A 25,746-nucleotide genomic window follows, 5' to 3' on the forward strand; every position below is an offset into this window, starting at 1 on the left:
ACCAGTTGGTGATAATGCCAGTTTGGTGTTGTAGTTAAAGACACCAGGCTAGAAACCAGGAAATCATGAGTTTTAATCCCCCCCCTCTTAGGCATAAAGGCAGCTGGGTGACTTTGGGCCAATCACTTTCTCTCAGCTGAACTTGTTGTGGAGGGGAAAATAAAAGTTGGAACATTAGGTATGTTTGCCCTCTTGAATTGTCCACAAATAAATATATTGATTTCCTAATGCAAAAATGTGCTAGTTGGTTAGAGGTACTCCTGGTCAAATTAATCAGCTAATTAAAAAGGGGTTTAAATTTGTTAAATTGGCATTTTACTTTATTCCACTCTTGTTCTTGTTCCCAGAGTTTTCCGACTCCTTTGAAAAAGACGGAATGAAGATTATCTGATGTCTTTGACTGCACTGCACTATTTTTTCTCCAGGTAAATATTATACAATATTGTTCTCTTGTGCTCGTTTCTTTTTTTGCAGCACTTTCTTATACACAATTTTTTTCCTCACCCTCAGTCCTTTTTACTTCATCTTATAAATATGAAGCATTCTTATAAATATCCCCCATTAGTGCTTCTCTATGCCTTTTTGGCACTTTATAATGTAATCATCAAGCGAGGTACTAATACCACTCTATAAAGCCTTAGTAAGACCACACCTAGAATACTACATCCAGTTTTGGTCAACACACTACACAAAAAAGATGTTGAAACTCTAGAAAGAGTGCAGAGAAGAGCAACCAAAATAATTAGGGGTCTGGAGGCTAAAACACATGATGAATGGTTGCAGGAACTGGGCATGGCTAGTCTATTGAAGAGAAGAACCAGGGGAGGCATGATAGCAGTGTTCCAATATTTGAGGAGCTGTCACAGAGAGGTGGGGTCAAGCTATTTTCCAAAGCACCTGAAGGCCAGGCAAAGAATAATGAATGGAAACTGAACAAGGAGAGATTCAACTTGGAAATAAAGAGAAATTTTCTGACAGTGAGAGAAATCAACCAATGGAACAGAAGTTGCCTTCAGAAGTTGTGGGAGCTTCATCACTGGAAACTTTCAAGAAGAGACTGGACTGCCATCTGTCAGAAATGGTGCAGGGTCTCCTGCTTGGATGGGGGGTTGGACTAGATGAACTACAAGGGTACCTTCCAGTTCTGTTAATCTGAATCTAATTCTTTTCACAATTCCAATTGGTTTTCACAGCTTTTTTCTTAAATATGCTGACTCAGTAAATGACTTAAGCAGTATATAAGTGCTATTCTATTGCTATTGACACTCTTCTCTATACTCCTTCCAATTCTTCAGGTTTTTTTTTGTTTTGTTAAGGTGATCAACCTAGAGTCCATTATCCTATCTGTTTCTGTGATCCTGACACTATACCTCTATTTATGCAGCCCCAAACTGCATTGGCTCTTTTGATATGTAGCTGCAGAACTTAAAAACAAACAGACCTGATTTTAAGTAAATATTAACCAGTTACAATTATTCTTGGGCCTCCAAATGTCCCAATCCCTTTTTTCTGTGGCCTCTCATCTCATTTTCAACCCATTTATTCATGTTACTTAACACATTTTTTCTCCTAGATCATATTAATTCAAAATGTTTCACAATTTTCTGGAAAACTCTATTCCTTATTCTTAAATGATCGTCATTTACTGGAGTTTAATATGCAACTCTACCAAACTATGATTTCCTAGTTTTTTTTATTTCAGCAATAGCCTTCATGACACCAGTTTGTACTTTCTGAGACACATCTAATACATCTTTCCCCTTTCTATAAATTATACAACCGTACAGAGTATCCATTTTTCTTCCTTTGATTTATTTATTGATTCGTGTTCTTCAGCTTTCTCCCCCTACACTCAAAGTCACAATCTTCCATATGTCATAATCATGAGCTGATGTGCATCCATTGTGGCTTTGTTTGATAAAAAAATTTTCACAACACTTTTCAGTGATGTAGAAGAAGTGTAGATGAGGCTACCAGCCTTAGTCATTCAACAGGGCACCATTGGTTAGCTTTGGCACATTATGGCACATTTTGGCTAATATGACCCAAACACAAATACTAGTTTTATCCCATACATGCACACTCTATTCAATATAAGCTAGAGACTACATTCCAAGCCAACACATCAAGGGGTGGGTTCCTACCAGTTCTAACCTCTTCTATAGAAGAGGTTCCACAAATCTACAGTGCCGTTACAACCAGTTCCAGCTCCTTCCCCCCGCCCATCCACACATCATCAAGATGAAGAGCGAGAGGAGGAATTCTGGGAGTTGAAGTCCACAAGTCTTAAAGTTGTCAAGTTTGAACACCCCTGGGGTTTTTTTTTCTAAAAGGTTAGGGGGTGCAAAGATCTTGTAACTTGACAGCTTTAAGACTTGCGTGCTTCAAATGCCAGAGTTTCTGAGCCAACATTTTGATTGCTAAGCAAGAGCGTTGTTAAGTGAGTTTCACCACATTTTACAAGTTGGCCATGCCCACCCAGTCATATGGCTGACAAGCCACTCCCACCCAGTCACATGAACAGCAAGCCACTCCCACAAAGCAGGCCACACCTACAGAAGAGGTTCTAAAAAAATTTGAAACCCACCACTGCAACACATTATTACTTCTTCTTCAACAATCAGGATATAGATGTAGTATTCTAAGATGCACTTCAGGTACAATGTAATCTAGCAATGAGAGATGTGCATAATGTTCCAGTCTGGAATTGAAACTCTATGGAGAACTCTACAATGTTACATTATAATATTACGTCTGCAAACAAACAACCAAGCGCAGAAAGCACCAAGGACTCCATGTGTTAACATTTCCCCCTAGACTATACAGACTTAATCTTTCTTAGGATACTTAGAATGCATTCCAGAAATCACCAGAAACAATAAATTATCCACTTCCAGAATTTGACATTTTTCAGGTATCTCTTTTGCCTCAGGATTTGGAGATTGGTGACAGTAAGAATGACCCTGGATCTGCTTCAAACTGTTCCTGAGATTTTGGTGTTTGAAACAATGCAGTGTGAAAGGGACTTTTTTGTCAAAGTGTTTCATGAATCAGATCTAAGATACAAAATGCCTTATAGAATACATTTAAATTAATTCACTGTTCAGCAAAGAATAATACGTATTTCCAGTTTTGATTCTTAAAACTTAAAGGTAAAGGTTTCCCTCACACATATGTGCTAGTCGTTCCCAACTCTAGGGGGCAGTGCTCATTTCTGTTTCAAAGCTGAAAAGCCAGTGCTGTCTGAAGACGTCTCCATGGTCATGTGGCCGGCATGACTCAATGCTAAAGGAACGCTGTTATCTTCCCACTAAAGGTGGTTCCTATTTTTCTACTTGCATTTTTACATGCTTTCGAACTGCTGGGGCAAGTAATGGGAGCTCACTCCATTACGCGGTGCTAGGGATTCGAACCACCAAGAGTCGACCTTTCTGATTGACAAGCTCAGTGTCTTAGCCCCTGAGCTACCGCATCCCTTTTATTCTTAGCTGATCAGAAATACTTGTGTAGAGTACAAGTCAACATGCATTGATTTTTGGGAGGAGGAGGAGGGAGGAGGAGGAGGAGGAAGATAAAATAATAGACTCAAGATAAATCTCAAAAGCTGCAGCAATGTGGGCTAACTCTGAAACAAACAAAAAAATTGCGCAAGAGCTAAAGGCCAGAGAGTACAAAGTCTGCATCCAGATCTTGAAGCCAGCTATTCCACCCTGCCCCCCAAATAATGACAATATTTCTGCTCTAAATTGAAGTGTACGTGGGTGGGAATGAATGGCAAAGGCCCCAGCAGTGTACTGCATTCCTTTCATTGCACTTCACACTTTGAAAAGCAAGTGTTAATCACTCTCCAGCTTTATGGAAAGCAGATGTGTCTCTGTCATTTGGAAAGTGGAGGCAGAATCTGTACATCCTGCCCTCTTGGCTCCTTCTTCTCTGGTCTGCATTTCTGATCAGGATCTGCCTTTCTTGACTTCTCCTGTCCCTGAAATTAGTGTGTTTTGCCATGAATCAACCTTCTCCCAACTTCTTTTCCAGCTAAACACAGCTACACAGAATCAAGTTGTAGACATGGTTCATAGCTCTACTCAGCTCCAGTGTATGTAAGACATATATTTTATGCTTTCTTCTGGATGTCTTCTGGGATTTTCTGTATGTAGGGGGGAAAAAATATTACGGGGGCAGAATATAGAGTTATTTTCGTAAAACTGGATTAAGATAACTTGATCAGATGTCAACATTTTAACTAGTAAACCCAGGGTACATCAGCCCAAGCTGTTGAAATAATCAAGATGACAAGCAATAAGCAACCTCCTGATAGCCAGCCTTAGTTTTGGGCCTTATGATCCCAGTGCCCTTAAGTTTGGATACTACCCAGAATCATTAGAGCTGCTCTTCCAAATTTGCCCGGCAACAGTTGTATGATTCGCATGTGAAGCTTTCCATGGCATAATACGCTGAACCATAAAGTAGTCAAACACATTTGAAACTAGGACACTGGACAAACCTACTTGTGTAATTAGTTATGTTCAGTGTGTTGTATGTATCCAGTAAATGGATAAATTAAGGCTATTGTCATGTTAATTATGAGCAAGTATGTTATACAAAGACAGCCAAAAATATCTTGATTAGATCTTCAAAGCGGTCAGTTTTTAGTTGCAGAGGAAGGCCCAGTAGTATGGACTTCAGGAACTCCTCAATGATAGAAAGAGAGACTAGTTTTTCTGCTAGGTCTTCAGGAATATCTGTCTAAGTTTTGCTTATAAGATGCTAGCACTGAGAAGTCCAGGAATCAGATGATGTAATAGTGATTAGGGCAAAGACATGATAGATGTTGGGAAACTTTTTAGGACCAAAGACAATAGCTGTAGCTGGACAATTGCAGAAGAAATGCTGCATCAGGCAGATATGTGATCCAAATGGTGATAATATTTATTAAATGATAAAAACACAAACCAAATTGCCACACAAAACCTAGACTTTAGATCCCAAACATGGCATCCATATGCCTGCAGATATTTGGTGGCTCCAAACTATCTGTTCTGCCTGCCTTTTATTTTATTTTAGCTTCAGAGAGGGATGGAGGGATGACTTTGAGCCTAAGTTGTGTTTTGCAGCAATGCTTCTGAATCCCGAGAGGCATTTTTGTAAAACAAAAGCAGCTGCAACTCACAGTTTTGGGTCATCAGGTCTAATGCTCTCAATACAGAAATCCAGATTAAAACCTTCTAGTCAGATGGTTGTCTAGCCTGCATTTGAACATATCCCACAAAGAGAAGCTCGCCATTACTCTGAGTAATTGGTTTCACTGTGAAACTGATCTTGCAAGTTGGACTTTTTCCTAAGATTCAGTTAGAATCTGACTTCCTGTAAAAAATAAATCCATTATTCTGTGACATCTATTCTAGAATAGTGAGCAGGTCTTGACCTTCTACTGTGTAACATTTTTTCAGGAATTTGAAAAATCTGTCATACCATCCCTCAGTCTTCTCTTTTATAAAAGCTAAACATTCGCAGACGCTTCTGTCTCTTCACTGAACTGAAATCCTTCCATCTCTTCACTGAACTGAGTTTCTAGCTTCTTATTCATCTACTTTGCCGTTAGGCAAACCTGCTGCAGTTTATCTAAATCCTTCTCAAACACAATACCCAGAACTGGGTACAGTTACTCAAGGTGGAACTGTTACTTCACAGAATTTAGAATCTGTGCCTCCAAATAGACACAGTCTAAAATTGCATTTGTCTTTTCTATAAATATATCACAGTACTTACATTCACTTTGTTGTTATTATTATTATTGTTGTAATGATTGTTCCAAAATTATTTTCACAAGTACTGTCCCCCATCCTACATCTGTGTGTTGCATTTCTGTCTCCTACACAAAAATGTATTCATCTTTGTTACACCTCATGCTTTCAGCCTATTTCTCTAACCTATATTTCATAAGCCTTCCCTACATCTTTGTCCAAGTCATTTCTAAAAAATATGGAAGGATGCAGGGCCCAGAACTGAGCCCTGTGGCATCCCATTCAACACTTTTCTCCTGTTTGATGAGGAACCACTGATGAGTGAGTAACATTTTGGAGTTGTCTTTGTATTCCCCCTAATTGTCATGTCATCCAGCTCATACACAATTTGTTCACTAATCAGAACGTTGAGAGCGCTTTGTCAAATGATTTGCTGAAATCAAGATGTATTATGTCTATGGTACTGCCACAACGTATTAAGGAAGTTAGTTTGGCTAGACTTGTTCTTGGCAAATCCAGATTGACATCTGGTAATTGCCACATTGTTTTCAAGTGTGTACTGACTGATTTCTTTATGAGCTACTACAGAACTCTAAGCTGGTTTGTAGTTCCCGGGAGCTTCCCCTCCTCATCCTCCACTCCCCTTTTCCAAGATAAGGAGAATACTTGTCCTCCTCCGGTTATCTGTCATTTCAACCATATTGCAGGACTTCTCAAAAATAATCTCTAAAGGCTGAGCCACAACAAAACCTCATTTCTTCAGTAACTTTGGATGCAATTCATTTGGCCTTGGAATTGTTATTGTTGTTGTTTTTTCACATTCTGTGCTTAAGCACATAGAGCTACAAACATACTCCACAATTCTCGATTTGCAGCTAGAGCCTCCACATACTACCATTTAAGATGGATGTTTTTCCGGTCTTCCTGTAATGTTTGGTGCCAGGTGGTGTTTTTTTTGGCCTTCCTTTTTTAATTCAACCATTTGGTGGTATCCAATTGATTGTGGTCTTTGTTGGACATTGCTCGCTCATGTGGAGCATGTGTCCAGCAAAACACATTCTTCATTCTGTCACTAACTCAGGGAATCTTCGGGAATTGCTTCTGCATTAGTGACACGTAAAGTATTTCCCCATTAATGGTCCACATATGAGATATGAAGAATCCTTCTGAGGCAACATTGTTGGAAGACATTGATTCTATGAATAATTCTTGTTGTAGATTTGCAGATCTCACTGGCTTAGATGGCAGTCGGCATGACAATGGCATTAAATAATCTGAACTTGGCTGTTGAGTTAATGGCAGATAAGGTCCATACTGAGCACATTTGCTAGAAGAGAGCAGTTGCTTTGCCTATTCAGCATTTCACATCTGCTTCTGTTCCCCTATCTCTATTCACTATGCCACCAAGGTCGTTGAATTGTTCTACAAATTTTAAGGCCTGACCTAGTAATGTTATCAGGTGTTGGCTTGAACATTGCTGTCTTGCATCAGCTTGGTCTTCTCTTCACTAATTTTTAAGCCCATTTTACTTGCCTCTGCTTCAAGTACCAGAATCACATCTTTCCACTGTGTCTTTGAGTTTTTAACTTGTTTAAAACAAATAGAATATCCGTGATATGTCAGTTTCAGGGTTCAATCATATCCTTTCATCTTGCTCTTCACAACTACTTGGTAAAAAAACATACTTGGAGAACACTCAGCTAAAAGAATTAAGGGATTCTGCCTTTTTTGTGAGAGGTGGGGAAGGCTATTACTACTATTTTATGACATCAGTATAACATTAAATACTTTCTTTCTATTCCTTGAATTTTGAGATATCAGAACATTTTGTTCTTACTATCCTTTGCTAGCCTCACTTCATTTTGAGCTTCACTTTTGTAACAGTATCTCCACAGCTTTGGGCTATGTGTCTGTACCTTTCCTCTTTTCTCCATATATATGTATTCTTTTTTTAAAAAAAACAACAACAACCCTCCAGATCTTCTCTAAGCTTATTATTGAACTACTCTGGCTTCTATCTTCCATTTTATTCCCTCATTGGAATTGTTTGCAGTTGTGGCTTCTGTCTACTTTTTAGTCCCTCTATTTATCTTGAACTCCTTTTTCCATTATGTTGCCCTGCAGTGGAATCCTACTTATATATGCTTTGATTTTACTGTAATATCTCATTTAAAAAAAAACACCAAGATATGCATGTAACTACATTCAACTTGAATTTTCCTTCAAATCAAGAATTCAGCATGACATGGATAACATTCCCTCACCCCTCACCGTTTTCCTTCTGTTCCATATCTGAATGGATTGTTTTTTCTGCAATGCATGGGAAACAGATTTCAGAATTTTTAAGATACGTACCTGAAAAAAGGAAGCTTAACTTCTTTTAGGAATTAAGAGAGCAATTAAATGTGGTGGGAAGTAATTTACTTTATTTTGATTGGATTCACAATCCTGTTAATTTGTTACTGATACCAGTAACTCATCAGGTGGTCAGACACGAAATAAACCAAACAGGAGAGAGATATCATTGCCCGGAATTCTATGGGATCAGATGGTCCAGCACAATCAGCACGGCTTCAGTCTATTTGAAGAGTTATCTCTGAAATTGGATAAAGAGATCAAGTCCATTTCCATGTCCTAACTGAATCCAAACACTGTTCTGCATCTTAACCAAAAATGAAATGGAAAATATATTTGCAAATTCTGTGATGTCATACAGTTAAGAAAGAATCCCCCCCCACCCACTTTATACTTTTTTGACAGTCTTTTTTATACATGGGGGAAATTATTACTCTCATCTCCCCCCACCCACCACATGATCTATCTCTAGGCTGCTCTTTGGGTTGAGTACATATGTAATAGATCCCGAAGTTTCAAGAACAATCCTGTCTACAGCCCCAGGCTGTACAAATTGAAATATCAAATTTAATGGGATAAGCAGGTGCCAAAGTGTTATCAAGAAATACAATTCCAACCGTAGCATATAAATCAGAATGGTTAAGATTGACTTAATTCCCCCAAACTCTCACAAATTGGTTACAGTAAATCTTCAATCTGTTTTTCCTCTCCACTGTGTGAGGCAAGACGTTAAAAAAACCCCTCTAACTACTCAGAAGCTCCCGTTACATGTTCTGAGAAGACATAATGAGGGCAGAAAAGGAAGGCTGAATTTGAAGACCTTCAATTAATAGCAGCTCTTTGACTTTGCCATCCATTTATTGGAACTGAACTGCTGAGCACAAGGGAAATTGACTGATGGTTATCTCAAATGTGGAAGATAACATTTGATTGAATTATTTCATTGCTTTGGAGATATTAAGATATATGTTTCAGCCGAAAAGTCTCAAAATTAAGGCAACAAGTGGTGTTCACCCAGCAAGAGATAACAGAATAACAGAGTTGGAAGGAACCTTGGAGGTCTTCTAGTCCAACCCCCTGCTCAAGCTGGAAACTCTATATCATTTCAGATAAATGTTGTCCAATCTCTTTTTAAAAGCTCAGGAATTCTGGGAGTTGAAGTCCACAAGTCATAAAAGGGCCATGGTTCCCCACCCCTGTTCTAGACCATTCAGGAAAGAATGGTTTAGTTAACCACGGGCTGGCATTTACCAGAGGATTTTGCTGTAAACCAACGGCCCCCAACCTTTTGGGCACCAGGGACTGGTTCTGTGGAGAGAGGTTTTACCACAGACTGGAGGGGGCATGGTTTCATGTGCTGCCTGCATCCCGTTCAGTGGTGGGTTTCAAAAATTGTTCGAACCTACTCTATGGGTGTGGCCTCATTTGTGGGAGTGGCTTGCTGCCCATGTGACCAGATAGGAGTGGCTTGCTGCCCATGTGACCGGATATAAAGATGTCGATGACACTTGTCAGAACCACCTTAAATTACCTCACACACAGCACTGGCATGCATAAGAATATGATGCAAACTTGTTTTTTAAAAGGCATCTTTGGTTTGCGTTAAAAAAACTTCCACACACGCAATGTTCTGATTGCACCACAAACGCAGTAGTCATCCTTACCTTTCACAGAGGCACTGAGTTTTATAAATATGAGCATGATAGTGTAGAATAATCATATCCAAGGACCAGTGGTGGGTTTCAAAAAATTTTGGGAACCTCTTCTGTAGGTGTGGCCTGCTTTCCGGGTCCACTGGTGGAACCTCTTCTAACCGGTTCGGTAGATTTGATGAACCGGTTCTACCGAATAGGTGCGAACTGGTAGGAACCCACCTCTGATCCCGTTGATGCGGCTTTGCTTGTTTGCGTGTGCCGGTTTCTGGCATGCTCCACAGAATAGGGGTTGGGGACCTTTGCTTTAATGAACTATCTGCTCTAAAAACCGATTTTTCTTTATTTTATAGGTTTAAAATAAATGACACATGTAACCTCTGGTTCAGTCCTAGGTTTTTGTTTCTGGAGTAGCTTTGGTTAGGTTAATTTAATAAATATTAGAGACATTTGAATACATTTTGTTGTTAATAGGCCATCCTTTTTTGCACAATTATTCTATTTTAAGTGATGGTGTGTTTTTAATGTATGTCAGCTAGGCCCTTACTTTGCTAACAGCTCTAGGAGTGGAGTGGGTTAAAACATGAAGAAGGATAAACATTGATTGCTACAGGAAAAACAAGGTTATCATAAACCTAAGTGTCAGAGCAAAGGTCAGACGGGAGTAATCTCTCCATGGCAATGCACTATGATCCTAATGTAATATTGGCCAAGTTTAACTAAAAGTACAAACTTTATCAAATATTAACTACTGTGAAACAGATGTTCTGCGGGACATTTACCCCATCTGCAGTATGAAAAATTTTCATAATAGAAATAGCACTTAGACTTATATACTGCTTCATAGTGCTTTACAGCCCTCTCTAAGCCATTTAGAGAGCCAGCCTTTTGCCCCCAACAATCTGGGTCCTCATTTTACCCACCTCGGAAGGATGGAAGGATGAGTCAACCTTGAGCCTAGTGAGATTCGATCTGCCAAACTGCTGGCAGCCAGTGATCAGCAGAAGAAGCCTGCAGTACTGCACTCTAACCACTGCACCACCCAGGCTCATAATCATCAAACTGTATCTGGAAATACTTTTCCAGCAAACACTTGGATCATTGTATTTACATTTCTTTGGCGAGGAGTGTATGAGTCCTTTTCTGGCTATCCAACTTATTAGAAAAGGCTTTGTTGTTATTGAATCCCTAGGATCAAATAAAACGATGGTTCTGTGACTTCTAAGTCTATTGTCTACCTATACTCCAGCACTCAAAGAAAAATTCCAATGAAAAGAGAATAAATCCCCCCCCCACTTTTTATGCTTTGAGTAAGACTGGCAGATTTAAAATTATTGCTAGAAAAGGGAAGACAATAGCTGAACAAAGTTCTTTTATAAAATAAATATTTATAGTTTCATATTTCAGAGGAATAAAAAAGATTTAGGATGCAGATAAAATCAGGAAGAAAGTTTAATATTGGACAGTAAAAATAATGAAAGATCTCTATAAACTTCGTAGTCTTTCATTGGCATGAAATAAAGTGAGGATGGCCTCTAAGGAGTTAGATGTATCTCTGATTATTTCCATTATTATTTCAAGCAGCTTAGAGTAATATAAATTCGGTTACTGCATTTTGATTCTACAGCAATTTTATAAAATAAATTATATTAAGGCTTTTCCCCCCACACACACCAAAATGAATCACATGTTAACCAATCACATTTTATCCTGAAGTTGTAAATAACACCAGCCATATCATTATAATCTTAGGTTTTCATGGAATCCCAGCAAATTTGGATAATAGAATAAACTACTGTTAATGTTGGCATATTACTTGAATACAGACACTGTAACTTATCCAAGGCTGTATATAGATAGTTCTCATTTTGGGACTGCCTCATTTAATGACCATTCAGTGTTCCGATGGTGATGAAAAGGTAACTTTGTGACCAATCCTTGCATTTACAACTTTCACAGTTCTGTAAAGCAAAGGAAAGCTGAAATGAGATCAGAGGCACAGTTGCAGTTTTACGTAGGAACTGCTTTGCTTAACAACCGAGTTGCTAGTTCCAGTTGTGGGTACTAAATAAGGACTATCTGTATAATTCTTTACAACTGCATGAGGAAGTGAATTCTCAAATATTACCAAGTAGAATGTTCTATCGATTACAAGGAGACTTGCACTTTTACCTATATTTTTTTCTTCCATTCAATTGTGTCTGATTCTCAAACACTGCCTAGACAAGTGCCTGCAATATAACATATTAAAAGTGTAACTCAGGGATTTCCCCTGAGGTCAGAACAATTTAGGAATAGGGAAATGAGGGGGGGAGAAGAGAGGGAGGGAATAGGGGAGAGCGGGAGAGAGGGAGAAGGAGAGAGGGGGGGAATAGGGAAGAGGGGGGAGAGGGAGAGAGTGGAGGGAGGGAGAAAGGGAGAGAAATTTACATGTTAGTTCAGGCAAGGTATTCATGCTCAGACTTTTGAACAATAGTAATCTGGGTAATGTTACCATCTGGAGAGCCTTTTATAACTTTTGCCTCTGAAAATGTAGCTTTGCTTTAATTTTTATTGATTCCCCACCCCATAACTCCTCCCACTGGTCCACCGTAAGTCTCTCAAATTTTACATTGATTTTATCATAAAGTTTTTAATTTGTTCTGTCTCTGAGTTATATTTCAGCCATCGGTTTGCAAATATGTTTTAAGAAATGAGCTTGGTTTTGTGCAAGTATTTCCATTTATGTTATCTTTCTCAACACCCCTCTTTATTTTTTGAGATCACTTTTTATTTTTCAGTAAACACATTAACTATGCTACCTTCACTCATTGTGCAGTTGTTGTGTTTAAATTTGTTTTCTGAATCTGCCTATATCTTATTGGCATTTGATATTACATTTTTTGTGGTAATGATCTTTAAAATAAAAAGCATTTAATAGTAAGGCTAATGGTAAAATTGCCAGAGCTACTCTTTCTCTTAAAATGTTACAGATTTTTAACAGGCTTTGTGTTATTTGAAACAATAATTGAAATTGTTTTCTTCTTTTATTTCTTTCTGTGAGAGATACCTATGTAGTGCATTATCTTGATGTGAACCTTCTATTATTGATGTCCTACTGTTCTTATCCCTTCTGTTATCCATAATAACATTGTTTGTCTATAGTACAATGTTACATTGGGAAAAGCTAGCCCACCTCTTTTCTTTCGATCTTGTATGTTTTAAAATCTTTTTCTTATTTTTCCTCTGCTCCATATTGATTGGATGGTCTTGATTATTCTTCATCAATCCTGCAAGTTTTCTTTTGAAATTGGTGCCATTTGGTATAGAAAGTTTACTTCCGAAAGTATATTCATTTTCATGATTGTATTAAGTCCTAGCCAGGAAACTTTAAAGCTTTAGACATCACCAATTTGAAATGGGTTGGAATTAGATATTTTCAATCAAGAGCAGACTGTTTACTATTCAAGTCACCAAAAAAAGAAGAAATGCTTGGTTTTCATAGTCAGGAAGGTTACAGCAAACTTGGCTACAGACTTGGCTACAACGGAGTCAATGACTGAATAATATTAATTAGACTTTTGAATGTGACAATTATACAAGTTGATGCTCTGCTGATGCAGAAGAAGAGGAAGTTGATGGATTTTATGATCAAACTCAATCTGAAACTCACAGAATATGCAAACAATATGTGCTGTTTGTGACTGGAGAGTGGAATGTTGAAGTTAGAAACATGAAAGAAAAAACACATAGTTTTATTGCTTAGGAAACAGAAACGAAGCAGGAGAATTATCAGTTCCTGCCAAGCCAGTGATGTCAGAGATTCAAGCTGATTTCAGAAAGAAAGAAAAAACGAGGGAATAAAAGACATTATTGCTGATGCATGCTGGAAAGGCTAAACAAACTAAAAACAACACATATATCTTTTTGGAAAGGTTTTTGATTGTGTTGACGATGTCAAGTTGTGGAATGTCCTTAGGAAAATAAGAATCCCAGAGCATCTCATTGTCCTCATGAGAAAACTATACTAAAACTATAGGGCAGTAAGCAACAGACAGAACCTGGCAATACAACTGGCTCCAGATCAGTAAAGGAGCAAGACAAAGCTATATATTATTTTCTTAATTATATAACTTATATGCTGAATCTATATTGAAGAAGGTTGGATTGGAAGAAGGAACATCAGTAACCTGTGCTACGCTGAGGACCCTACTCTCATAACTGAAAATGCAAATGATGTGCAAACTCTAGAACTGGAAGTTAAGGAGCACAGTGGAAAATGAGACTACAATAAAATATAACTAATGATAACCTGTACATTAACCAGCCTTAGAACTGACAATGAAGATACCGAAGGAATTGATTGCTTCTGCGGTAAAGGAGCCAGTAATCAGGAAAAATGCCACAGGTGAATACTTGATAGAATGAGAATAAAGGCTTTGGAAAAGACATTCAGATGCCTTGTCTATATTTACAAAGATCAGAATCACACAGGCAATATTTCCCCTGTGATATTTTATGGAAGTTGATATTTTATGGAAGCTGGAACTTGAAGAGGGATAGAATGCATATAAACACTGTTGAATTTTGGAGTTGGAGAAGACTTCTGGTAATATCAAACATAGCTAAGAAAACAAATAAACAGATCATAGAATAAAATGATTCAGAGTTCTCACTCAAGACATAAATCAACAGGCTGAAATTATCTTATTTGGGTTACATTATTCAAAGACTAGCAACAAGGTTGATAGATTTGCTTACAGTCATAATGGGTACACTATTGGGAGATTTAAGGGAACAGTTTAGGGGGACAGTTTTTCCTGGAGAAAATCTATCTATGAGTTGACACCAAAGTGATGGTATGTAATCAGAATGTTAACATACATAATTAAAGTTCTCTGATTAGTGATATATCAGAGATATCAATGATATCAATATCAATCAATAAAAAAAGAAATATCCCCAAAATGATTTTATAAATTTCTTTGATTGAAGCATAATTTATTGCCCATGAGTTAGTTATCAGCAGTACCCAAAACTCTCTCATTATGGAATAATAAAATGAAGTTAAACTGACAAGGAAGAAACTTTTAATTAGAGTTGCTTAATAAGATAAGCAGAATTGGAATAACTTGTGAATAAATAGAAAAGGAAGATCTGGACTGTGGAAACTGGCAGTGCTGGACTAGATAATGGGATATTAAATGCTTGTAAAGGAATTTTGTAAAAAAAAGGGACATGGTGGCTCAGTGGCTTAGAGGTTGAGCTTGTCAATCAGAAAGGTCGGCAGTTCGGCGGTTTGAATCCCTAGCGCCGTGTAACAGAGTGAGCTCCCATTACTTGTCCCAGCTTCTGCCGACCTAGCAGTTTGAAAGCATGTGAAAATGCAAGTAGGAAAATAGGAATTACCTTTGGTGGGAAGGTAACAGTGTTGTGTGCACCTTCGGCGTTTGGTCATGGCGGCCACATGATCACGGAGATGTCTTCGGACAACGCTGGCTCTTCGGCTTTGAAATGGAGATGGGCCCCGTCCCCACAGTCAAGAACGACTAGCATATATAAAATTATAACTCCCAAAACTCCCAGATGAAGTTTCATTGTCTCTTTTGATTAGTGTGCAAATATGGTTCAGTTCTGTGTCAATAGGCACATTGAAATAATCAGTAGACAATAAGGTTCAAAGCTGAAGGCAGTTCAAAATTATTCTCCTTGCTCCTTCCCATCAGTTTCACATTGATGTTTACCTGTAAACCTTCTGCAAAATGCTGGAATGCCTTTCAATAGGTGAAGGGGGATGTGTTGTATGCTTGTACACAGCCTTCCCTACAGACTGAGCTCCATCATGCATTACCACCCAAATTGCAGTTTTCTCCAATTTGCGTGTCAGATTAAAATCTGTGAAATCAAAATATGTCTAACTGGCTGTAATTCCATTCTTTTGTAGTAATTCAGATGAGTTACATTTTTTAAAAATTAACAATTAATTGATCTTATCTCAATTCACTTCTGGGTTTTAAATAATTGAGGGCAATTTCAAACCCGGATTAACTCCAAATGGAAGTTTAACATGTAAATAAAAATGAACATTAGGCTTATGTCCCTCTTTTTCCAACCATAAATTGAAATCTTTAATGCTGGAGTTAGAATTTTGACTGAGAGAGAAATTTAGTACTTGCCATTTGTCAAAGGGATTAATGGAACTCAAACCCTAAAAACGTCCCTTTATTTGATCTTGGTAGCCTAAATTCTGAAAGATAAACAAGTTAAAATATGTTTTTGATACCAGTTGTGTGTGCACCGAAGAAAAGATGGCAACTTCTAATCTCAGTTGCACCTATCATTTTTTCCTCCCCCAATTGCAGATCCCTCCACCAGTGATAAACTTGAAACTTAGGAAAGTTAGAGTACCCATTATTCTTAGATAGATAAAAAGGAATTTGTGGTTTGTCTTCCCATAAAAACATTATTAATAACTTATCAATCTGCTTAAAATAATTTAAAAGTATTCATGTAGAAATCACACTAAGTACATATATCTGTTTTGAAGTAATATTCATTTTTGCAACATGTGTCTTTTCTCATTAAGTCCTGGGGATTTTTAACCATCTTTTATATAACTATTAATCTAATATTTGAAATGTTTACACATATAAAGAAACACAGGTGGAACAATTATTTTAAGATATTGGAAAGAAAATAAACACCCATTTTTACAGATTTCTATAGACATTTTAAAACCAATAGGGAGTATATGAGATTTACTCCAATTAATCGAAAATTTGTACCAAGCTTCTGTACTATGTCAGTTTTATAAACTTGCAATAGAGGATTCCTAATTGTCAATCTAACATAATAAATCATGCCATATAATAGCAGTGTTTGTTTAATTCCAGCCACATCTATTCCCATGCTGCCCTTTGATTCACTGAAACTAGGTCATTTTTTTCAGTGCTAAATGAAATAAGATAGGAGATAAAGAGAAATTCCAGAACATATTTTGATAAATGATGAAAACTTCATTTCTGATCACTCTGGTTGAAGGATTAGAATACCACATTTTGATCCAATTAAAAAAAGGAAAGAAAAAGAAGAAATCCATATTTGACCAAATTGTTCCACAGAATTGAACTGCAGCATATCAAAGATGCTTCCATTTTCAACAAAACTTCTACTGCTGATTTTTTTGAATGTATATCTAATATATCAGTCATACTCTAATACTGCCTGAGGCTAGTTGCCCTTGTATGAAACCAGATTGCATAGGATAAACAACTCTATGAAGTGTCTTCTGTAGATTCTGTATGAGAATCACTGCCAATGTTATATCATCACAGTTTAAAGATTTGTCTTCATATATTTAATAGAGTTCATTATTTTTTATTTAGGAAGGTAAACAAATGACTTCAATTTGGAAGGCCAATTATTATTTTAAAAAATGAACAAATCATCCACAGTAACCTTTAACTCAGATTACAAAGTCAAAGGTAAAAATTAAAAAAAAAAAGTGCTGATTTAGATGTCATAACTCTTGATGTTATATTCAGAGTATTCTTAATGATGGCAATTATACTATTTTGTTGTAGATTCTTTTCCTGAGATAATGAAGCTATAATTTTCAATGTTTTTCTTTAAATTTAATCTTGTGACCTCTGAGAGCATGTGGGTGTTTTCATATCTGCAGTTGTCTTACAGACTGTAAGATTCTTTTTCTACCTTTTGTGAATATATTTGAATGATGTTAAATAGAATAAAAACAGTGGAAGAGTCAGTTTTAAATTGGAGGTTACAGTGGCCATCCCAGTCAAGGAAGCAACATTCTCATAAATTTGGAATAATCTGGTTTATTGAGATGGCCAAGGTGTTAAGTTAAATAATCCTAAAAACCTGATATATGTTTCTAGTCCTCCTTTACCAGTGAATTGGTTAAGCTGGGAAGATTGTATTGTCTTTTATCCTCTCTAAAGAAGTTTTTTCTTCCTTCCATTCAGTCATGTAGTCATGTCTGATTGTCAGAGATCACTTGGACAAATCCCTGCAATTTTCTGGGCAACTTTTTTTAAAAAGAAGATTGTCATTGTCTTTTTCCTAGGGTTGAGAGAAAGTGACTAGACCAAGGTCACCCAGTGGGCTTTGTGACTAAGGCAGGACTAGAACTCAAGGCCTCCCAGTTTCTAGCCACTATACCAAACTGACTTCTAACAAAGCTAAAAGGATGTTAATAGCTTATTTGAGACTCCGCAAATGTTTGTTTTTATTCTGGCAAAATTCTGGAAATAACCATTTTCATTCCCAAGCTCATTGCATTACAATGGTCCTTGTAATTCATGAGCCTTCCATTCTAGTATAAAACTATGAATAGCAGAGCTGAATAACAAGATCTTGAATTTATGAGAACAGTAAGCCTAAGTCTGCATTCTACAGTTTTATTTATTAATTTATTTATCTATTTATTTCGTCAAGCAGGTATTAGATAACATATATAAGTATAAACATGATTTTGAATACATGAAATGGATAAGAATAAAAAGGAACATTAGGACAGGGACGGTAGGCACGTTGGTGTGCTTGTACACGCCCCCTCTTGGGGTGAGGTCCATAGTAGACAATCTAAGGTTAACGTTTTGGGGGTTTGAGGAGGTAACAACAGAGTCAGGTAATGCATTCCAGGCATTGACCATTCTGTTGCTGAAGTTGTATTTTCTGCAATTGAGTTTGGAGCAGTTTACCTTAAGTTTATCTTGTTCTATCTGTGTGCAGTTGTCTATATAGTATGCCCGTATGTACTTTTCTCCTCCTCATATGATCCTGGTGGATCTCATTGGATCAATGGGTGAAATTCTACTTCGCTTTGCGAGCAATTGGTGTTTTTTTTTTTTTTTAACTCAGTTAATGATGGAGGAAGTGGCATTTTTCATGCCACATGTTTTACACTGGCTTTTCTGCTCTGTTTAGGTATTTTATGACTTTGGTGCTAGTGCTATTGATAGATTGCTTGGGGCAATGGAATAAACTCAAGTGTTTACAGACGGAACTGGTGTCAAGTTGCATAATGCAGAAATCACTGAGAGTGTTTTGCAGGCAGCACTAGCCCTTTAAAGCAAAACAGTCAGAGTTTTTGGAGCGCTCAAACAACTCTGTGAAATTGATTAGTAATATCCTTCTCATAGCAGCTGCGTGTTTTTAGCTTAGCAAGGTGAACCAGTAAGGCAAGTATCTAATCTAGCCAGCCAATTCTTTTGAATTCAGTCCAGGCACATCCTTACCCTTTGACTTGTTTGGTCTTTGATCTCCATAGGGGTAGAATGCAGTTTGTACTTTTTAAAAGTGTTCCAGCTTCTCCCTTTTTGTCCTTATGGGAGCAGCTCTCTGGCCTTCTGAAATTTGTTCTCTATTATTCTTCAACCATCTGGAATTACTATACATTCATAGTGTCCCAGTCGGTTACAATAAAACTTCAGAGTTTCTCTTCCCCTACTGACAGTCAATCATCATAACATTCAGTATGTTTCTGCAGTTCATAGTAAGTTTAAATTCCTATTTTAGCTTTAGCAGAAATCATGTATTGGTTTGGATATGTTGTTTCTGTCATGAGTAGTAGTAGTAGTAATAGTAGTAGTAGTAGTAGGTTGTGCTATGAAGATCACAATCAGCTATTTTAATTAAGTTCTCCTGGATTTAATTCTGCAGCTTTTTTGCATACGTTAGTTAGCTGCCACAGTTGCTGCTGCAAAGGACATAGTAGACATTCCTATAGGTTGCATGTGTTTCTTCCAAATGACTGGTTTCTGTTTCTATAGGTAGGTATGGCATGCTCATTTTTCTTTGGCACACACCCATCATTAGAATTCAGCCTCAGAGATCTTTCCCATGTGGGAAGTTTTCTACTAAACTGAAAAAAATACCTTCATCCCAGCAGTAACCACATGACGTAAATTAAATTTCAACTGTGGATAGCATGATTCACCTCAAAGCACTTCACAGGGCCTTTGTACCCACTGCTCCAGGATTGGCTCTGAATCTGTGCTTATTCATGTAACTGTCTGTATCTGGCAGTTTATTCATCACTCAGCTGCAGCATTTATGTAATTTTGCTAAATGCGGTCCTCTCAGTTGAAACAGTGAAGGTTTGCATTCCGGTAGTTGGTAGATGGGATATTTTCCCACAAATGGGAATTCTTCATCACCTGACTTCATACCTTCTGCTTCATTCTGACAAATGATCTTTTCAAGGCAAAAAAGGAATGGAGGATTGACAGCATAGCAGTTCCCCCTCGCAGCACCCATCCATTTTTTTCCTTTTTTTCTTTTTCTGCAGCCAGACAAACAAGCATGGTGGGAGTGGGGGGCGGGGGTGGCAGGTGGGGCATGGAGGAAAAAAGTAAGTTAAAATACCTGATTCCCATTTTGTCTGAGTTGGGGTGAGGAAAGGTTTATAACTCTGGGATATATTTTACTGTTGGTCATTTAGAGAGAGCAGTGACTTATGTTCTCACTGGTCATAAAGGTAATCGCTCATCAAAATATATGATTGAGATTGAGAAATGTACTGGCATAGAAATGCCCACGCTTCTTGGATAAGATGACTTTTTCTGCCATTTTTGAAATACTGAGAAAATAATTAGCCATGGAACAAGATTATAGTGTTTTGAGATTTTTTCTTTCAACATCTTTCCATCAAACAAAATTAAAACTTAATGGTTTAAAGTTTTATCAGCTATCATACTATGATGTAAAAGCCATATCTGAGATAGGCCTTTTTATAGGCAAGATTTATTTACATGGATTAGAGCCAGAATTGAGAGTGAATTTGGTGAGGTGATGAAGGCACTTGGCTAAAACCTGGAGACTCTGAATTCGAATCCCATTTTAGGCACAAAAGAATATGGGTGACCTTAGGCTAGTCACTTTCAGCTCCAGGAAGAAGGCAAGGACAAGTCACTTCTGAAATCTTGCCAAGGAAACTGTAGAGACTTGCCCAGGCAGTCCCCAGGAGCCAATGCTGACTGGAAGGCATCCTTCCCCACCAAACAGAAGTAGAACAGATTCTAATAATACGTTTGCACTAGCGGAAATAACTTCTGCTTATGGAAGGAGGAGGAGGTAATTAACACCTTGGAGCACCCCACCACCCGTCCCCACTGCTCCAACTTTCCACGGCTGAAGCTGAAGATGGGTAATGTTGAAAAGTGGAAGTCAGGAAGAAGGAATTTGATTGCAAAGGCTGGACAAGCAACATTAGATTCCTCTTTGAATATTCCCAGAAGGAGGCCCCTTTAAATTAATGAAATTTTAATATGATTGTCTTCTATCAAAATTAATACAAGTTACTCAAACTGGAGAGCCAGTTTGGTGTAATAGTTAAGGCACCAGGCTATAAACTGAGAGGCAGTGAGTTCTAGTCTGAAATAAAGCCAGTTGGGAGAACCTAGGCTGGTCACTTTTTCTCAGCCTAGGAAGGAGGGAGTAGTAAACCATTTCCAAAAATCTTGCCAAAAAAATTGCAGGGACGTGTCCAGGCAGTATGTAGGAATTGGACAAGGAAAAATACTCCTCCTTCCCACATCATTTAATTAATATCAATAGCTTGGTTATTTATTTGAAGAGGCATAAAACCAGTCCATTATAGGCAGATTAGCAGGGAAAAGGCATACAAACTGTTCTCTCTAAAAGGTGCCTTTATCATTTGTGAATGTGGGGGCACCTATTGTTTGTAGATAGGCTTTTAAGATAAACAATCTATTGTGTTTCAGTCAGGTTCACTCTCATCCTGAGAAGCTTGCCTGGCATTATCCCACTCCTCTCTGCAAGGGAAAGGCAGCTGTGGCTTCCTAGTCAGCGTAATATGTTTTCAGACAGCAAGAGCTTTCCAAGTCATTAGCTATTTGCACTCCCCATTGGTATTCCTGAGCATGTGCCTCTCCCTCTCCTCCATTGATGTGCTAGTGCATACCTAGAATGAACATTTGGCTTTCATTTCAAACATCTGGCATGTTATCCCCAGATAAATAATCACCCTTTGATGCTGCTTTGCATCTCAGAGTTAATCAGCCTGCCTGTTACTCACAATCTGCCTATTTTCGAGGCCCGTTCCCTGGTCCAGAAGTTCCTTTTTGCACTGCAGTGACATTGTCTTCATAACTGCAAGAGTGTTTATTTTATTTAATATATAATTTATTTTTGTTTCATGCGTACTGAGCTTGGGACATCCAGGGAAACAGCACCAGAACTATACCAAGATATTTTGCTATCATGGGCAAAGGACAAGATGATATCCTCTTTCCCCATTTACCTTAAGAACTAGAGTGGCATTGCAACCCTTGCCCATGCAAACCATGGGTAGATCTTTTCAAATACTTGCAGGAGTTGTCTGGAAATTTTGTGCATGGGATAATAAGGGATAAATGAATATGTGACAATTCTCATGAAATGTTGAGCATTTTGCGGTGAACCTGAGATCAATAGGCAGGTCACAGGAACCAGAACTTGTTGATGCCAGAGTTAATATGGGAAATACTTGTAAGAAAAATAGCTATGAGAACTGGGTTAAATTGTTGTTGTTGTTAGTTGCGAAGTTGTCTCTGACCCATGGAGACCCCATAGACAATGTTCCTCCAGGCCTTCCTGTCCTCTACCATCCTCTGGAGTCCATTTAAGCACACACCTACTGCTTCGGTGACTCCCTCCAATCACCTCATTCTCTGTCCTCCTCTTCTTCTTTTGCCCTCAATCTTTCCCAGCATTAGGTTCTTTTCTTATTAGGTTAAATAACACTGCTTTTTGTTGTTGTTGTTGTTGTTGTTATTGTTGTTAAGCTCACTATATTACATAATCTGCATACTCTACCTATCCCAGTTTTGATTTATGGATTCATCATTTATGTATGTTGACTTAACTATTCCTCTAATTTGCTAATTTATTTGCCACTTTCTAATTTAGAATTGCTAGGTGCATATGATAAGTTAATGCACTTCTAGAGCAATGTAATCTGCATATATAGATATAACACTTTAGCCATCATGTTCTTTAGGGATGTTGTATACGATGTTGTAAAAGGGCTGATTCATATAACCATTTGAACTTAAGATTATTAAATATATTAACTTCCTGCTTCTCATGATTCACTAATGTAACCACCAGAGAATTAGCATTTTAGTATATATCATGTTCTGTTCTTCTTGAGGCAGCATACAAAAAAGATTGATATTATGAATAAGGGTCAGTATTCTACAGATATGGAAACAATAAGTATAGTAATTCTGAGTGACTTTTCATGTAGTGCTTTTGAAATTCATCTAAAGCACCTTATGAGGCAACATTGAACCTTGTGCAAAGCTGTAATGGGTCCCTTTTAAAGATAAATATTATATATTAAAGATACAATTTCTCAATAATTGCATGCTGCAAAAGTGTTGTTTCTATTGCTTATTTCCTTATTGCATGTGTGTAAACCTATCTCAAATTTCCCTGTTATTTTTCCTTCCTCACTCTCTGGGGACCTGTATATTGTGGCAAATTCTTTAAAATTGACATTAGATGATGGTTTCTTCCAGGTTTTTGACAGAGAGCAGTCATGGAAACATGGAACACCACCTTTGGTTATGGCCCTGGAAATATAAGACTTTCTGTGAAGAAATAAAGTTTCCTCAGGTGCATAGACTTTTGAAAGGAATTTATCTGATCTCCATTCTCTGCATACCAGCATGGATATGATTACTGAAGCACACAGCTCTGGAAGAGTCATTGTGGTTTCTCCTGACTTTCTAAGAAAGAAAGAAAGAAAGAAGGAAAGAAAGGAAGGAAGGAAGGAAGGAAGGAAGGAAGAAAAAGAAAGAAAGAAAGAAAGAAAGAAAGAAAGAAAGAAAGAAAGAAAGAAAGAAAGAAAGAAAGAAAGAAATCCCACCATTGGAAAGAAATGTAAGATATTCAGTCATAAGCTGAAAATAACTTGCAAACATTTCTGGACCTAGTTATGATACATTTAAGATGGGAATGAAAACGGTGGTAGCAATGATAGCTGAAACAAGGACAATATTAAAAAGGAAATTCAATGTATCAAAGTTGCCTGAAAGAAAAAAATAGCAGAATTTTAAAAGAGAAAATGTAGAGAAAGTGTGACTTCTGATACAGCTATACAGAAGACAAAACCCAAAAGACAGAGCAAGCAATAGAAAAGTAAAGTTTTCTTAAGGAAAGCAGATTGCAGCATTTTCTAAATAAAAGTTGAAGAGGATTTATTAAAAAAAAGGGAAAAAAAGAAAATACAAGATTTTTAAAAAATCATTTTTTCCCTCTGAAGGACTGACTTTCAGATATTTCTTTAAAAAAGGCATTATCTTTCCAAATTGTCTTTGTTCAAGCAATTTCACAGTTCTTTCTTTATGACTTATTATGATCTTGGTTTCAATGAGTATAACTTCCTTCCCTATTACAACAATATAGCCAACTAGGCTTTCTTTAGATGGACAAGTAAATAGCATTGAAACTAGACAATCTCAGAAAAACAGAAAAAATAATTATTCTATTGGTATACTCATATGTAAATATAGTACATCTGGACTGCTTAAGTGTGAACTGAGAAACCATTGTAACAAACCATTTATTAGTTTTTATGTTTGTAGAAATACTGAATTGGCTCAGTTCGGTTGACCAACATCTTGCCAATGTGGATCAGTTCCATTATAATTTCTAAAAGATCCCATTACATGTAACTTTTTAGTGGCTTCCAGGTTTTTAGGAAACATTTTTAATCCATGTGGTACAACAAACTTATTAATACTAAGTAGGTTGACATGTCTCTTCTACATTACTTTTTAGTGCATAAATACATATCACACACAATTATAACTTGAAAGGAGAAGGGCTACAGAACAACTTCCTAGTTTCTTTCTGGTATGTAAGTTTTATGTCTAATCATGCCCACTATTGGTAAGTATTTTGTAAATTTGAGTATGACATAGTCTCAAAATTCCAAATGTGCCCACTACATTCAAAAGAATAGTAATATCTGGCTTGTGACAATAGACACTGATGTACATCTTAAATGGCTACAATCTCATTGATATTGATATTGGAGCTTGACATAAAGTTTCAGCATGCCCAGTCTGATTGATAAATGTTTATTTGTTAGATTTAAACATGCTGAAGTATGAAACCTTAATGCATGATCTATAATGCATCTGATACATATTTTGAGAAGTACTTTATTCTCTGCTCTTTCTAGATCTATGGGTTTCCAGCTTTCAACTTCTCTGAATTACATCTACTACACTAATTTAGTCAGCAGTCTAAGAAAATTGCAGTTCAATAACATTTGAGTACCAAGACTGAGAACAACATCCTAATGGAGAAGTACAGGGTAGATTTTATGTGGTAACTAAGGGGGAATGAGAAATCTATCTGCCTGCCTGCCCGCTCACCCACCCGCCCATCCATCCATTCATCCATCCATCTATCTATCTTAGACCAAGATCAGCCTATGCTACAGGAAACTTTTAAAGACAATATAAGTTAATGAAATGAAAAGTAAAACAATTCTATTTCATAGCAATTGCAAGTTTCTAGAACCAAATTGCATTTATCTGCATAGCATGCTTAATATGTTGAACTCAGCACTGAAATATCAAGGAATACAAAGAATAAGGAAGTGCCTCTTAACTGATGGAGAAGAATATTGTCTGAATATTGGCCTTAGCTCACAGGAAGACCTGTATGGGCAAGAACTCCTGGGGTGTTATTGAGGCTTTAGATAAGACAGAAGGAAAATCCAATTTGAATTAGTATTTCCACACAATGTGGGCAGTTTGAATAGATTGAATCAGTGATATAAGATAGCTATTATTATTAAGAAACTGATGAGATGAAGTATCCTGAGTACAACTTTAAAGAGGTTGTTTTTGTTATGCTTAAGTGATTTTGGTAATGTTAAGTAACTTTTAAGTAACTGGATTTTATTTCATTTGTGTGATTTAATGGCTGCTCAACACCACAGGGTTGGGGCAGTTGATAAGATTAAAAAC

At 37.3% G+C, this 25,746-nt stretch overlaps 1 long non-coding RNA gene across 1 annotated transcript; it reads left to right on the forward strand.

The window, feature by feature from the left end:
* The first annotated feature begins 103 nt into the window (after positions 1–103).
* On the forward strand, positions 104–23,356 carry LOC116504666. The gene is made up of 3 exons (XR_004254837.1): positions 104–178; positions 348–425; positions 23,281–23,356. It is a non-coding gene; the product is annotated as an uncharacterized LOC116504666 (long non-coding RNA).
* Positions 23,357–25,746: the final 2,390 nt, after the last annotated feature.

This window comes from Thamnophis elegans, chromosome 2, assembly GCF_009769535.1.
Source record: "Thamnophis elegans isolate rThaEle1 chromosome 2, rThaEle1.pri, whole genome shotgun sequence".
In the NCBI taxonomy this organism is placed as follows: domain Eukaryota; kingdom Metazoa; phylum Chordata; class Lepidosauria; order Squamata; family Colubridae; genus Thamnophis; species Thamnophis elegans.